General features: G+C 42.2%; 1 protein-coding gene across 1 annotated transcript in view; it reads left to right on the top strand.

Moving 5' to 3' along the window:
* The first annotated feature begins 10,974 nt into the window (after positions 1–10,974).
* st6gal2a (ST6 beta-galactosamide alpha-2,6-sialyltranferase 2a) overlaps positions 10,975–17,809 on the top strand; it is a 47,118-nt gene continuing 40,283 nt past the window's right edge. The window contains exon 1 of the mRNA XM_070976605.1: positions 10,975–11,204. The gene's annotated coding sequence lies outside the window, so the exon portion shown is untranslated. The remainder of the gene's footprint in view (positions 11,205–17,809) is intronic.

Raw genomic sequence — 17,809 nt, 5'->3', positions numbered from 1 at the left:
AAAGTGTGACAGCAAACTGAAATCTTATCAGTGCAATGATGATTGTGACCTCACACCGTCAGACATGTAAGGAGACAAATTGCTTCTTCTAAAAGTGTGAAGCCTGTACAGCAAATACTGTGAAGGAGAAATAAATAGAGTAATCTAGCCTGAAGCCCGAGAGAGAGAGAGAGAGAGAGAGAGAGAGAGAGAGAGAGAGTATGAAAACTGACAAAAGGTGAGCTGACAGAGTCTGCTGTCGCTGTATGGTGTAGGCTGTGAGAATGGGGGTTGCCATTTCCCAGGAAGTGACAGTTACAGTGTGTAGAAATCTCAGCGAAACCTCATGGGGTCACTGCTGTGAAAACAGCAGTACAAATGAATATACCATAGCTGCAACTGACAGCAAGAGGCAGGGTCCAAACACTCAGCTGTAATAAAAATATACCTGAAAATATGTTGAAATTTAGAACATGTTTCCAATCACAGCGACACACTCAGATCTGAAAGGTTTCGACTGAAAGTCTTCTTCTTTGTCTCTCTTTGTATTAACTAATCTGACTCATTTAGAACAGTGAAAGCTGTGTGCAGCTTCATCTTCAGGTCCCTTTGTCAGAATCTCTGCACACAGACACAGAAAAGAAATAGAAAAATAGCTGAAAGCCTTTAGCACTGAAGCAATGCATTCATTAATTACTCGATCAACAACAGTTCTGATAAGCTCAGAAGTGTTTAAGTCATTTTTCAATCATTAAGGCCAAACAATAACCAGTTTCATCCTCTCAAATCAGAGGATTTACTGTTTTACTCTGTTGTATATCTTTTACAACACTACTCTGCATAAACCCTTTCACACACACATTCACACGATGGCAGGGCCACCAGCTCATGCAAGCTTTTTAACCATTCACACACACTCAAACACCAATGGCACAGTATCAATGGGTTTTTAGTTTAGCCAATTTGGGGTTTTGCATCTTGCCCAAGGATACTTCGACATGTAGACTGCTGAGGCCAGGGATCGACCGCTCGACCTCCTGAGCCACAGCTGCCTTATATACCATGTTCATGTAGTTCTTGTGAATACTAAACAGGGAGACTTATGGTAAAGGGTGACCACCTTTTTATTTTACTAGTTTCTGACCTTTTGAAGACCAAACAATCAAATTTGAAAATAACTGGCAGATTTATCGATCTCAACATTAATCGTTGGCCCTGAATCTGTTTGGTTATGAAGCAAAAATAAAGCATGGTTGAGATTGAAAATGCAGTATTGACTTTGGAGACGGTAGCTGACAAAACAATCTGTTCACGAGGTCCATTTAGTGCCTGTTCTGGAGCTTTCTAGAGTTACTCAGTAGCCATGGAGTTGTACATGTTTGAATTGTCATTTTTCTGTCTGTGTTGTGGTAGAACAGATACAGCTCTCTTCATCTTCTGCCTCTCAGTTGACTGTTTCCTCCTGTTTTCTGTCACGATCTTATTAAAATGACTGTTTTATGATCAGAAACGCATCTGACAAACTCACCATAAATACCATTTATGAGGACTGTCTGTATTGTATCATCCCAGAGAGGGTAAGAGGCCACAGGAAGCTCTTTTCCCTGTCCACACAGATTTAAGATTTGTCCATTCTGAAGACTGTCTTTGAAAATCTGGTGTCAAAATGCAGACTTACTGCCAACAGAGGACCAAACTGGAGTTTGTTTTTCAGATTTAGCAGACTGAGTGTGGATCATATCTTATCTTATCATTTCCCCTCCTTGGCAAAACCCCAGTGAAACAAAATACGTTTATCTTTACATACAGCAAATATTTCTTAGATATATCAAATATACTGTCGAGTCTCTTTGGTTCAGTCTCAACTGCTCACTCTTGCAGTAAAATATTGTACAACCCGCAATATGTTTTACCTCATCAATTTCTTTGATTTTTGTAAATATATGTTTTGCTACAAGTTGGGACAGGAGCATGTAAAGACTGGGAAAGATGTGGAATGCTCCAGAAACACCTGTTTGGAACATTCCACAGGTAAACAGGTTGATTGGTAACAGGTGATAGTATCATGATTGGGTTTGAAAGGGGCATCCTGGAAAGGCTCAATCGTTCACAAGTAAGGATGGAAAGAGGTTCACCACTTTGTTTCTTTGGAATCAGGGTTGTATTTGTGTAGTTTCTGTGTATATTCTTACATATAAGAATCTTCATGAAGGACAAGAAAACAACATAAAAATGGAGGATGTTGGTTTAAAACATGACAGGGTCAGCAGTCTTGTCCACTGGGCACGCTGAATAACGGTGTTTTATAACATCACAATGCTGGTTATTGTCTGGACATCTGGAGCAGTGGGTCTAAATGTGGGATAATAATGCTTATTGGACAGCTCCATGTCTGCACTTGTAATAAAGACAGCTTTCTCCTACGTTTTCTTGTCTTGGCTCTTTGAGTTTATCCAGCGGTGTTGAAGACTGGAGGAACAGAACTGAATAGATTAGAACAGAATTATTTATTGCTATTGTACAACACAATACAACAGCAATCCTGATGGTACATTTACACTTAAACGAACAGCAATTAGAAAAATTCAAACTACAACAACATGAGGTGCAACGTATGTAAATAAACACACACACACACACACACACACACACACACACACACACACGCACACACACACGCACACACACACGCACACACACACACACACACACACACACACACACACACACACACACACACACACACACACACACACACACATATGTTCTGTAGCTATACAGCAATAAGACATAAAAACAATACTGCAGCAGCTGATACATTGCATATTTGCTGGATACTGCACATTTCACAAATGTGGAAAAGAGACGATGTAGCGGGTACCATGACACATCCATCATCCTGGCCTTTCTAATGCACATGTAATATTTAGGTGGAACACAGCAGATGCAGGAACAAAGGAAGTGAAAGAAAGAGTGCAGCAGACAGCCACGAGCCTACCCTACCTTTGTACTGAATTAATCTAAGAACCGTTTTTGACTGTTCTTGCCTATTTGATAAGTTGCGGGGGCATTATCTCAGTAATGTGTACTAGTGGTGACATTTCAGGTTCATCTTGAGTATTTTTATCCATGGTCACAGTGTGGTGCATTGCTCTATAAGCCCCATGGTCCCGGTACTCTTCAGAATAGAAGGTATGAAAAGGCCAGTGTTAAGAAATACATTAAAACTACAGAGGTAAATGAAGTGGTCATATATGTATCAGACTGCAAATTAAGTCATTGTGTTCTGAAGTTTGTATACTTGTCCATAGTAAATCATTCATGCTTTGTCTGGACTGTTTGTGTTTATTAAGTCAATGTAGTATCTGTCATCTTGTTGTTTTGCTGGGCTCATCAAGAAGCCTTCAGCCCAAGGCTTTACTTTGAACATTTTCTTTGTCTCTTGGATGTCTTTGAGGGGTTTGGGAAGGTTTAAGTGGTTCCTGTGGACTCACTTGACTGTTGTCTCTTTCTCTTATGTCATTCTTTGATTCACCATCTACAGTCCTTCTCTAGTTCAGCTTTGTCTTTCTCTTGAGTGTCAAGATCTAAAAATGAGGGTGTGTGCAGCCAAAATAACAATGTTGTGTGTCCTATCCTGGAAAGACCTGGGCTAACTCACAATAATGCTAACAAGATTAAGGGATTTTAAATGCTCTGGGGGTAAACTCACTCCCATTATAGCAGCATTTTCTGGCTGGTGAAGCAGAACTTGAGAAGGTGTAGCACATGTTGACTGAATTTGGAACAGATAAGAACAGGAAGCTAGTTAATACTAACAACCAAAAAAACCCATCATATTACTTATTGTCCCTACCATTGGCCCAACAAGAGAGGCTTTCGCTTATTATAATATAATAGCCAAGCAATCTTACAGCAATATTACAAGAAATCTTGGAACCCACCGACCATTATCTGATGATGATTCAGCCTCTGGGAACAATGTTTTGGGGCTTCTGGTGTGGCCAGTAGTGTATCATTGTTAACAGCCTGATTAGCAACTCCAACTAGCCCTGGTAGCTCACCTGGTAGAATGTATGCCATGTATTCAGGCTGACTCCTGACTGCTGTGGCCTGCGTTTGATGCCAGCATAAGGCATCATTACTGCATGTCAACACCTTTCAGAGTGATATGTCTTGACAAATGTTGGGCAGACTGCTGATGGTGGGTGATGTTTGTCGCTCTACCAGCAATTTGCCCAGCTTTGGGTCATGAGCAAATCCCTGTACACAACCTGAAGCTCAGTCTCAACAAGGCTGAGCTGCTGTACCTCTACTCCTTTATCCTACTAGCAGTCCACAATATTTCTTTCAATATTTTTGTGGGATGTTGGCATGCAAACAAGCTAACTCTAGATGGCAAACATATTTGAACATCAGTATGTTAGTGTTGCTATTGTGAGCATGTTAGCATGTAGCTCAGAGAGCCACTGTCTAACTGTAGCCTCACAAAGCCATGTGGCATCAAGTCCACATGGCTGTGGACTTGATGTTCTGGCTCTGTTGAGTCAGCACACCATTGAACACGTGTCCAACATTATAAACAAGTTTTTCAAATGTGTATTTCAAAAAATAATTTAAGCCATGTGCTAAAATGCGATGCAGAATGAGGTAATCAAGTTCCAGACAATTCACAGCCATTTCCAGCAGATCATTTGGCTTCTCTTTTTATATGCACAGCACAGATGTGCTCATCAGACCATCAAATGGCCTGCAGCCACCTCTTCCAGTCTGTTAAGGGCTAAGTTACCCACTTGTCATTTCACTACATCATTTGCTGTTTACTATCACTCTGCATTGTGTGTGTATTGAATATGAACCTAATAAAATGCACTCAGAAGTCTCATCCTTCAATGTGTCATCAAACACCTCCACCGGCATTTTGTAGATGTGAATGAGCCCATTAAGTCAGCGAGGCTTCTGTGACTGCGTTATGTTGGCTCTCATAATTTCCAAATCAGTCAAGATATTGTGATTAGGAGAAACAGATGGCATGAAATGACCAGGATATTTAAGGCTTGAAACACCCGAGCACATCAGTGTATTGCCATGGAAACCGTCACGCTCTTGCAGATTTCTAATGGCCACAATTAGTTGAGAGGAACAACAAACCGAGGTAGATCAGAGAGATGGCCAGATGCTCAGATATGATTTTAGTGGTGGCAGAAAGCTTTGACTGCTCTCTGATTCATCTCAGTCACACAGTTATGAGTCTCGATGATGATTATGCAGGTAGCGAATGATGAGGGCAGTGCTGGTGGCAGCATTTCGAATTTTTAAAGTGCAGACAAAAGCCTGGCGAACAAGTACACAGCACAGGGGATGTCAGTCCTGGCTTCATCCACCTTTTTCATTGCGTGATAGCATTTAGAGAGTGAAGACCATTTTTTTTTATAACAGGAAGAGTTCAGCTATGTGCACAATGATAAAACCAGAGATCTATTGTATATCTTTGGTGGTGTGAGAGGAGTCACATGAAGTGAAAGTGTGTCTTAAGGAAAAGCAAAAGAAGACATAACAGTGAATTGTTAGGCAGCCGTAACTGGGCATGGCAGCCCTGTCAAGCTTTCTCCAAGCAATACAATACAGAATGTTTGAAGGCATCTGAATTTTTTGATCCTTTCAAAAACCAAAAACACAACATAAAGAGTGTAAGGATATGAATTAAACAATGTTTGTCATGCATACACAAAGGCTGTATGCATGCATACAATTGCATGCATACAGCCTTTGTGTATGCATGACAGGGTGACCAGATGAGGGTGGGGGACTTCAGGACAGTGGAGTTGGTCGTGGCCTTTAGTCCATTACATTCAATGAAAATGAACAGTAACAGTGTCAATGAACAGTAAAACACGTGAAAGTCAAGTCAATGCGAACATTTTTTTCCCCCATGAAATCAACTTTCTGTCATTATGAAAGAGAAACACAATACCAAAGTCTTTCCTGCAGGCTTTGCAAAATGCTTTGTTTGGGTCTCGTAAAGCAGTAATGTTTTTGCTTTTTGGGTGGACGCTCAACTGGTCCTGGGACACTGGGCTCCATGTCAGCGATGTAATGTTTAATTTCCCTCCGTAATGTTTCAGTCCAATAATGTCATAGCAATGTGAGTTGTTTGCCAACTCATGGCACTACTGTGCTCATCTAACAACACCTGCTGTAGTCAATGGAGAGCCAGGACACTGCCCTTCTGAAGTATCACCAAAAATATGTTTCACAACAATTCATACACAGTGTTTTATTTGCCTACTAATCAAAACTTGGGTTTTGTCTATTTGTCAGGACAAACAGGACTGAATTCAGGATTCAGAACAACTGCTTCGGTTTTACTTCAGTGGCTAAGAAGCAGATGACTTTAATACATTATTTCGTAGGGTCATGGTCACAGGTTATGTCAGAAGAACCTCATTCATGTGTGACACGGCCACTGTGTGGGAGCTGGTAAAAAAGCTAACGGTGTTATATCAGAGTTTAAGCTAGCACTGGCAGCTCTGTTCTGCTTTTTATTCTGGGATGTTTATAAATAATCAACTGGTGAGGATGCCAGCTTTTTCCCTGGTGTGTAGCTTTAGCCTCAGTCTTTCAGTGCAAAATTGTGTATGTTGTTATCAAGTGCATACTTAAGACCCTTTTAAAGACTTCTGGCTGGACAGCTCGAGAAGGTTTTCTGTGAGATGTAGGCCTAACGTTAATAGACAAGCCAGAGATGATAAGATCTACCATTATCATTTGTCATTTCAGTCATCTTAATCGAGGGCATTGGACTAGAAATGTGAGGCTGGTTTTGTCTCCTTTAGTCTGAAATCAAGGATCCATTGTTTCAAAAATGACCATGAATTTTGATTGGAAAATCTGCCACGGCTATTACTGCAAAGTGCATACATGTAATGTTGAAACGGAGAGATTGACGGGCAGAGAATCACTCTGGGAGTGGGACTTCTCAAAGGGTTAATTGGTCCCTTTCATCTTGGTGGTCAGGCATTTTCAAGGGAATCAGCTTTGCAGCTGGGCTGAAAAGTGCAAAATACACTTTTATGCACAGACACTACACGTGTACGCTCTTCTTTCATAATGCACATGCACACACCTCACACCTGGTTACACACCTCTTTTCCACATTGTGAAATTCCTTTTTTGGTCATCCACTACAAAGGCTGCAGTATAATGAAGTGTGGCTGACTGACACACACCTGGAGAAAGACGATAAGCACCGGAGTCAGGTGTTCAGCAGAGGACTGCTGACCTGCTGGGGGGCTGTTGGGATGACTGTAGGAGACATTTCAGTCCACAGGTCTTACCATATTGCTATGGGCCACAAACACACTTCCCACAGCCCACTCACACTCTCCATTTTTCAGCCACAGTCTCTGAGCACACCAGTGAGTTGGTGTGAGTCATCTGTCTCCAAACGCCCCATTACTAAGCCTCACTTTGAAGAGACGGAATGTCATGTGTGCAATGGAGCCAATGCCTCAGGTTACATTATTCAAGGCAACATTTTGAGTATCTGTGATAACTCCATGAGCCATGCTGTACTTGTCTACCTGGATTCGGTGTGTGCAGGTTGTCCAACACTTGAATTGTCCCTCTGCTGTTCTTTGAGAGACCATTTTATCATGCATCAGTTTCTGTGGTTAAAGAGGATGTTTGTACTATAAAAAACTCCCAAGTTTACTTTCCAGTTGGTCTTACGGCTCACAGACAGCTGGTTAGATCTCTTTGTGTCGTGATTTATTATTCATTGGCACATGTGGCCGCACAGCAGTGATTGCAGCGCCTGCATCTGATGAAGCACAAATGAAAGAATAAATCTAGATGGCCGAACCATTTGAATGTTTGACATTTACTGATGAGGCAATTAAGAGAGCAGCACACAAACACACAACCTGTATTACACTTGCTGATCCTCGTGCAGCACAAAAAACACAAACTACAATCTACCTACTCTCTCTCTCTCTCTCAAACACACACACACACACACACACACACACACACACACACACACACACACACACACACACACACACACACACACACTTATTATGCAGAAAAACAATGACACTTTAAATTAATATATATAATATATGTAACAGTTTCTTTGCTCCAAATAAAGGCCTTTACAAGGTTCAGTCATACAGTATGGGTAAAGGTGACTTCACTGCAACAGATTCATCTTGGATACAAATATTTGACATGACAATCTCACTTCAAGATCCATTAAGTTGCTGTTTTAGATCTACTAAATCATCAGATGGAGTTTGCTCAGTTGTCGTGGAATTGTGGCTTTGTAGAGTTCCATTTTCCAAAAAGTCGACATTTTGGGAAATATTTGCTTTCTTGCCAAGTGTTGATGATGATGATCATGAGAAGATTGACACCACTGGCACATTTGTAAATGCAAACTTGAAGCTATTGCCAGCAGCTGTTTAGCTTAGCTTAGCTTAGCTTGGCATAAAGACATGAAGCAGAGAGAGACAGCCAGCCTGGCGGTGTCCAAAGGTAACAAGATACACCTACCCGCTCCCCTTTTTCCACTTTTACTCTTTTACTTTTTTCTAATTGTTCATGTTTCCATACTTCATTCTTTCAAAATTATGTATTTCCTCCTCCACCTGTAATGACTACAGTAAATGCTCCTGTCAGTTGACCAGCAGAGCTTTTAAAAAGACCATATTACCCCACATCTTGCATTCCATCTTTGGCAAAACTGAAACTTCTTGATATTTGTTTATGCGAAAGTGCAAAGTCTAAAAACGGCTTAGTTTTCTTTTCTAGTCTTCTTTTCGTTAGACACTTGAGGTCCTCTGAGACGCTGTCACTGTATGGTGACAGAAGTTTCAGTTTCTGACAAGCTGTGCCAAAGTCAGAAAACTCACTCATTCTGTTTCATGATCTCAACCCACTGATCACTTACAGTACGAAAGAGCACCAAACACACTTTTACTCGCAGAGTTTTACTGGCATTTAACTTGTTTTAACTTGATGATCTGCTTGCAGGTTAAGAATGTGATGATGGGTGTGTTGTGTGAGTGATGCTTTAAAAATGTTCAGGTAAGCTTTTGCACTGGGAGCCTAACACGCTAATGTTTTACCTAGTCTTAAGGTCAGATCATTTCATTTGGTATGATGATAGTGAGAAAACTTATGCTTCATACGTGCAAGTCATACTGTGGACCAATGTATGATATGTGGATAAGAGAGTTGGGGAATGTGTTATACTTAGGCTCACTATTAAGAACAAAACCCAAATATCTGTCAGAATTTGGAGTCATCTAATGGAGTATCTCAATGGTGGTGCAATGATGGTGTAACTGTGTACCCTCTATCGTTGTGTTTATGTATTTTGCTTTACTAGTACTGTCAAATTCCTTTAAATTTTTGGTGTTTGTGAAGCTAATCATGACAGAGTTGTTCAAGTGATGCACTTAGTGTTTGTAATCTATTGAAAATCCTAAAATAATCTTTTTTGGTTCATTAGTTCTGTTTTTGTTCATCAGTCAGTTAAGCAGTGGTTCCAACCTTGTGGCCAACAGTTCCTCCAAAGGGTCACAAGATCAATCTGAGGGGTTGCAAGATGATTCATGTGAAAAAAAGAAGAAAAAACTTGTGAAATATTGGAATGTTTTGGCCCTCTGGCCTCTAATAATCATTCCATTGGAACAACCTGAGACCCCTTCATGGTGAGGGGGGTCACACACCACAAAGGATGGAAATCACTGGTTTAAAGCACTTCAGATTGTCTTGGATTTTGTCTTTCCTTAAAGCAACAGTACACCATTTTGGCAAAACAACCTTATTCCCTTTCTTGCAGAGACTTAGTGGAGAAAAATTAAACCACTCATAGCTGTTTGGTAAATACTACATGAGGTTAAAGCTAGCAGTCTGTTAGCTTAGTTTAAGACTGGAAACGGGGGGAAACTGCTAGCCTGTTTTTTTTTTGTTTTGTTTTTTTTAACAAAGGCAACACCTGCCATCACTTGTAACAATCACAAGTTAAACCTTTATCGTTTGTTTAATCTGTACAAACAACAAAATATATAAAGCAACAATTTACTGTTTTACGGAAGGTTTGGTTCTTGGCTAGTAGCAGTTAGCCGTTAGCAGTGGTGACATCAGGAACTCACCTGCTGCCTTCAAATGTGGTCGTGTTTACCAAGCTCACGAGATTAATCCACATGAACTCTTCACTTGTGGTATTCACAACCTTGGATGTTGAAATTTTCTGAAAACTCAAAGGAATTCCTGAGTTGTGACGTTTTCAAAAAAAATGGCAACGGCCATGGAAATTAATTTCTGGGTGAATGGTAAGTAAATATGTTGTCATTTTACTTTATTTTACTTTTTCTTCATAACTTTGTACGGTGTCTGAGGTCTCCTGTTTGTCACAAGCTTGCTAAATTGTTCACCTTGGTGACTTCTAGACACCAACAGTATGCGTTGCCATTGACCACCGGCAGTGATCTCACACCTTAACCACTTCAACACAAATCATATCATGTATAGGACTTCCTGTGGTGAAACCACGAGCTCATTGGTTCCATTTGAAGGCAGCAACTGCTCCCAGCCAGGCTAAGCTACGCAACGCTAAACTAAACTAAGCTAACTGGTAGCTAGCTAGTCTTATATTTACAGAACAAGTACAGAAGTGATATCAGTCTTAAAAAACATTCTGCAAGGAGTGTAGGCCTCTTCCCCCCTTCGAACTGGGCAAACCTGGTAGGACATTATCAAATGTGTATTAAATTTGTGCCTCTCTCTCTCCCTCTTTCCTTTTCCCTGCGTAATTTGACACACCGTCTGCTACTGCCAGGAAACTATCTCATTCAACATCAATATACCTTTCCCTCCTTTCTTTCCTCCCCTTCCCTCCTTTCCTCCCCCCTTTCCTCCTTTCCTTTCCTCCAGGCCAACAGCCACCTCGTTGCCTCTCTGTAGAAACCAGCCCTCGCTGACTCCGCCTCTCAAACTCAGATGTGGATGAGAGAAAAAGGCCAGCAACAGTGTGACGGACAACACAGCCCCTCCGCTCGGTGTAGTAGTGGATGTCCTCTGCGTGAACAGAGAGCAGAGGCGAGCCAAACCGAGCCGCATGCTTGCCGTGCAACAAGGCGAACAGGAGCGAAATGGACCGCCGGGCAGCAGCCGCAGCAGCAGCAGCATCCAGCGAGGACCGGCACAGTTTTTAGGTAAGGCTTTGTTCGCTTTCCGCAGCATTTTCGCACAGACCTGCATTTGCTGCTTCAGAGCGCTTTGTGCAGGACGCGGAGCTGCACAGGGGGAGGATGTGCATGCACGATGTTTGGTCTAAACGACCCAGTATTTAAGATATCACAAACCTGCGGATGAAAACGAAAGAAAATCCTTTGTTCTTTCGTTACTTTTGCGGATCACGGTCATCACCACAGGAAGCTCATTTAGAGGCAGCACATTTAGTTTCGGCGAGGCTCTGTGAATGTTTAATCAACGTGAGCATTACTGGCACATGCACCAGAGTTAAAAACGCTTTCTTGAGCTGGATCCCTTTTATTAAGATCAGCTTTCGTCACAATGAAGAATCTGAGTTCATTCACAGTGAAGCCAGGCCTGCACGCTGCTCTACAACTTGGGAAGATGCAGAGGTTTATTGTTCCCCTGACACTCAGTTATTGTTGAACAGCTTCGTGCACATGGTGTCACCCCACACAAAACAGGAAACCCAGACTATAACATTTCCCTTATTACCCACTGAGACAGAGACACCTCGGAAATTCTTAGAATATTATTTGCATGCACAAAGTCTGATACTCTTTTGCCATGATGGAAAAACCTGCTCTCGTGCTCCAAAAGTTCATTTTAGCAGCACCGTTGAAAGTCTAACACTGCTCCTTGAAGCGTTCATCGCTGCAATTTCATATCGATAGCTGCAACTGTAGCAGGCTTTTGTTTGAAGCAATTTAATTAGTGACAGCCTTATATCATCTCAGACCAAGTGTTTCAAATTAAACACCTAAGTGCTGTGTTCCCTAATCGCCTTCACATCACACGACGCAGAGCAGCAAAAACATTTGAAAGCTGAAGGAAACATACGAGTGTCATGGCCGATTAGGCGTAATTTGTGTTTTTTTGTGTCTGGGGGGTGTGGAGTGTGTTGCCTTTTGAAGTGCTGGGGGTTGTCTGATATCAGCAACGTGTGAATGGCGAGGTTTGTCACTCTCAAGCTGTCAGGGCTTTGTCACCAAAACACATCATCTTCAAGAAGAGAGGTGGAGGTCGAGAGAAGACTGAAACTCAACAATGAAGACGCTCACACTCAAAGTGCTTCACCGTTGTCCACTGGAATCAAAGGCAGCAGTCTGTTCTCTGTACTACCTCCCTGTGCAGCATGAACTGCATGGAAATGCAACGCCTCTCTCCAGGTTATTGTGACATTGCGTCACAAAGTCGTTTTGTTTGTGTGCAGCTGTTAAATAATTATGTGTGCTCTGGTTTTCAAAGCTTTTGAGAGGACAAAAGTTGAATTTAGTGGACAGTGTGTTGGAACACCAGAGCTGAAAAGGTGCATATTATATAAAACTAAAGCTAAATTATTTATCCTTTCTTTGCCAGAACATTTTCTTTTATAGTGAGTGAACTATAGGTGTTGCTACCCACTCTAAGGATCCATTCTGAATGTGCTGATGGATGCCTGATAAAGGCACATGCCTGACACCAATGTGTGAAAGGCTCACAGAACATCTGTGTTATTGCTTTTACACATAACTATCTAATTACCGCTACACACGGGCTGGCACCTCTTTGTCTGTGCAGCTGGATATATTGTCTCAAATGGGGTGCACCCCCCCCCCCCCCCCACATGTGCAGACAGAGTACAGGTGTGTCAGAACTGCTTTCTAAAATGCACCAACAATATTCCACTTTTGTCCTACAATGGCAAACCACCCTACAGACCCTATTTTCTTACATTTCTCCACCAAATCTTAACAAAATGTAACACTTTCTTCATTATAGCGTCACTGGTCTTGAGTAACATTCAGCGTGAATAAGACAAAAATGACTGGTCCACCCAAAATTAGGACATCACATGATACGAGGTACCAAATAATTTACCATGTGCAGAAATGACACATTAAGGACAGAAGCCCACACAGGACACAATGTGATACACATGATCAAAAAGATCATCATGGAGAGCATGAGGCTTTTCAGTATATGGAAGCTCATACTGTGATGAAGTCATGTATGTTTACGTTTAATTCTCAGTCCATCAGTTTTCTGACAACCTTTGTGATTATTGTGGAATTGATGTGCGCAGCGGTGCATGCGGATGTGCAGCTGCAGCCAGCTGAGAGGGGCTAAACAAGGATAGATCAGAAAGCTTTCTATCTAATCTATCAGCGGCGGTCAGTGTATCTGTGACAGTTGTTATTCACACAGGTTTCATTGTTAACTGCCATGCCAATTAGTGTGTGGAAAACAATTTTTGGAGGGGTTTTTTTTTAAGCCAGAGAACATCAGTGAGGAAATGCTGCTATTCTAAAAATACAAACTGATGAAATGCATAATTGGTGTCAGTGATGACCCAGTAATGGAGTTAACTAGTTGAAGAGTGACTGCTCTGATTAGCATCAGGCCAGAGGAGGTCTGAGAGAAGAAGCTATTTTTGTGGACGAGTTATGTGGTGAAGAGATACTCTCCGTCAGAAGGAGTTTAACATAAATCCCACTAAGGTGGACTAATTGAATCCCTGTGTTCACATTGGATAAACTGATGCTGGACAAAGCGAAGAGAAAAGAGCGTGGGACTGATTGACCTTACAGCAGGGGTGGGGAACCTTTGTCCTGTCAAGGGCCATTTCCTCTCAGGGGTGGGTCACTGGTGGTTGGGCAGCACCTGAGAAGCTTATTACGCACATGTGACAGGTTGGGGCGTTGCTCAGTTGCAGCAGTCAGTCTGGAACTGCTCCTCTTTGGTGAGACATCTGATGTCAGACGGCAGTGATGACAATGATGATGACGATGGTGATGATGATGATGATGATGATGATGATGATGATGATGATGATTCTAGTCACAGCTGGTTTTCCAGGTTTGGGTCAGTCAGTCTTGAGCTGAGTAAGAAAGAGTTTTGAGAAGATCTTTCAGTAGCAGATTGTTGCTTTGCGGCTTAACTTTTGTTTCCTCATCAGCATATTCTGATGTCACGGTAAACTTTTGTTTTCACAGAGCAGGAATATGGACTTTGGAACAATTGTACAAGACACAAATTCTCCTTCTGAATGAGGTTTCAGCTTCTTAGCTCTTAGCTCGCTCACCACAAAACTTGCCCGTATAACACCGTCTCTGCCAGATTGTGGTCTTGCAAAAGCTCCTTGTTGGACATCTAAACCCCACAGAAGAGCGTTAACTTTATCCAAGCACGTTTGTCCTTGCAGCTCATCCAGTTTAGCATGTTTGTAGCTGTAATGACTCCTGAGATTAGCCTTTTTCATCACTGTGAGCTCGTCCCCACAGAGACACTGATTTGTCTTCCACTTAAATGTATAAATGTTTGTCCCCTTCTCTTGGAACGTGCAACACTCTGCATCTACTTATGTTTTGTCGACAGACGCCATGATCAATTGGTATAATATCAAAGCTACATGGGTGTTGCGTTCAGGGACCACTTGGAAGAACATTGTTATTTTCTTTGTTGCTGAAAAAAGTAATTGCTTTTTTGTATGTGTGGATTGCTTCACGGAAAAAATAGACAGAAAAAGCAGGAGTTCTGCTTCAAAGACACATATCTTTACTGTTGCCACTTAGACTACTAGGGGATGCAGACTTTCTGTCTCTGAAGGACAGATGTGCACCGGTCAGTCATTCCAGCAGCAGCATAGTGAAGCACCTTTTTAATATTGCACCGCTGCAGCTTTGAGGCTGCTCAGAAAAGTCTCATTGATTTAACCATAAGATGATCTCGGCTGTCATAAGAATGAGGTTAATAATTGCTGGCTTAAAATGAAAAGCTTTTAAATGTCTATCCGTTAATACTGGTAGGAAAAGCAGAGACAAATATGTTTAAAGCTGCAATAACTGTTTTTTTTGCTACTTTGGGCAGCAGATATGAGCTGTGAGCACAATACTGACATATAATCACTTTTCTTTTAGTGTTGGTGAGTTTGTCAGCAAACAGTTGCTTATTTTATACATCCAGCAGATAAGGAGGAACATTAGCATTCAGTTGGAGTCGTGGTGAATGTAAGTCCAATATTCACTGTCTTCTATGTCTGATTTTAGTCCAGCTCCTGAGGGAAATATCTCGCTCTTTTAGCTGCTAAATGCTCCACTACCTTCACCAGCTAATGCTGACTGTGCCTGTGTGTTGTTTGGAGCTGAGCAGTTACTGCACAGTGGAGATATTAAAAGCTTTTTCAATGAAAATGTTGCTGTTGAGAGCAGCGAGGGTGAACCGAAACATTGAAGCTGTTGGTTGGACAGCTAAACAATGAGCTGGAGACCCCCGTAAGGCCAAGCGCAGCTGATTCCCTGTGGGTTCATCAGTAGAAGCAACCTCTTTCACATTGTCATGTCGCCATCTGATGCATTGTTGTAAAAATGTGGATTTATCGCTCATACTTTATATCAAAATTCAGCGCTTGATATCTCACAGCAGCTCATAAAATGAAAAGACTGGAGTAGACTGAAGACATTTGAGCTTCTCTTCATTTAATTCTAAAATTCAACTGAATGTGGAGGTAGAGTTTTATTTTTATCTGTTCCAGACTGTGTATGTGGCGGTACGGTACAGTACAGAGGAGAGGAGGGATTGCATGGGCAGGGCGCTCTGGGAAGGTGGAGGTGTAATTTCAGATGCACGCTAACCGGCCAGAGCAGCAGTTATCTGAGCTCAGCCTTCAAAAGACGGAGCGCTGGAGTCATCAAGACCAGCTGTGCCACTCACTCCTGGCTGAGTGTGTGAGCGCTCAGAGGACATGAGAAACACATGGATGTCCAGGGTAATTAACCATCCTCACAAGATTGTAAACTTCCTGAGAGGAGGTGTTTTAGCTATTGGTTTCTGTGTGTTGACATATGATGCTCTGCTCCATCTATGGAGTTACATGGGAGGTTTGAGCAGCTTATTGTGGTGCAGCTTTCATAGTTGTGCTATAAGTCTCTGATACGCTGCTAATCTCAGTCTGTGTTTAGAAGCAAGTGTCCAGAGTTCAGGCAGATTATAGAGAGGTTAAGCTGTCTGAAAATGGCTATAGAGCTGTAGATTAGTGGGCTTGTTGTCTGAGCAGTCAAACATGATTTTTCCACAAATACAGCAGCCAGTGTGTGCAAACCTGATATGAACAAATCCTGTCAGCATCTTTTTCTGTAGCGCAAGCATATGTGTTAACCTGTAAGATCTGCTATTATTTAGTGTTTGGACGGGAGCAGTGTTGCTGGTTTAAGCTCTCGGAGTAACAGCAGCTTTCTAAGACTAATCTCCATCTTTGTTTCCTTTCTCCTAAACATGGATGAGCAAGCAATTTAAAACCATTGAGTCTATCGCTAGTTCAAAAACAAATGGAGTGAGAGGGTTGATGTAGGTGTGAGAGGGTGACTAGTCATACAGTCGGATGGTACAAGCATTGTTATGTCCGTTTTGGAATCGGGGCGACGGATGGTTAAGTGCACTTTAAGTGGACTTTCTGTACTTTCTCACATCAAACGCCCGCCTGCTGTGGGCGTCAGCGCTCCCAGCTGTATTTATGGGCCGTAATGTGAGGTAGAGCCGCATTTCCTTCATAGGACCTTGCTTTTGGCAGGCTGTATTCAAGAGGGCTCTATGCGCCGTGAAAGCCTGTCATCAAGAACCGCTGCCCTGTGTGATTTATCAGAATAGGATGTGCTTAGAAGGTCAGGATGATTCGACTCTTCCCGGCCACGTGTTTTCATCAGACGTCCTTTCTTCTTAGAGTAGAGGTTACTCTTTAAGCTAAACATCGGTGTCATTTCTTTTCTTGTGACGTGCGAGGTGCTTGAGTGCAGTGTTGATAGAAGTAAACTTCTGCTCAGACATTGCGCAGCCAGTGGATGTCTGATGGCTGATGACTTTCTCTTGTCCGTTACTCATTCTGAGTGAGTCAGAGGCTTGTTTTCTCTCAAGGGCTGTGTCAATCGCACTGGTTTTAGATGAAACACGTCCTCTGCTCTGGTAATTACAAGGTTCACGAACGCTTCACATGGCGCTCTGATAGAAAGAGAGGGGCTAATTGGTAGGGCAGTGACCTCGTCCAGGTGTGTGTGTTAAGGTGTCCAAGAGTCAGTATTATGGTATGGATGTCAGTGCTGCTCTCTGCACAATAAAAGCTCTTTGTGTGCACGCAGACGCAGCTTATAGACCCTGTTGTCTCCTCGCTGCATTGTGGATCAGGTGTGAATTTTCTCCAGCAGATGGACTGTGACAGGTGTGTGTGTGAGAGACTTCCGTCTCCATGCACCTCCTGGCCATTTTTTGGATGTAGTTCTTTAGAGATTAATGAGTGTCTAAGCACGCCTTTGCAAAAATAGGCATTTTTGCTCTGCTGATATAATCAGAGCTGTGGTTGGAGGGAGATTTGCGGGAGACAGGACCGAAGTAATCTGCCTCAGCGGGATCAGTCTTTAATGGAGTTAGTACTTTAGCACTTTCTGGTCTGACCTTGCTGGACTTGGTGTCACAGCAGCGTGAAGCCATCCCTCATGAGTCAGATCCTGCTACCACCAGGAGAGAATCAGGATGAAAGGTTTCTTTCTTGTTTCTCTTTCACCATTTTGCAAAATGATGAACGTGGTTTGGTTTT

This window comes from Chaetodon trifascialis, chromosome 12 (assembly GCF_039877785.1).
Source record: "Chaetodon trifascialis isolate fChaTrf1 chromosome 12, fChaTrf1.hap1, whole genome shotgun sequence".
Taxonomy (NCBI): Eukaryota; Metazoa; Chordata; class Actinopteri; order Chaetodontiformes; family Chaetodontidae; genus Chaetodon; species Chaetodon trifascialis.
This window is presented reverse-complemented; position numbering and strand designations above follow the sequence as displayed.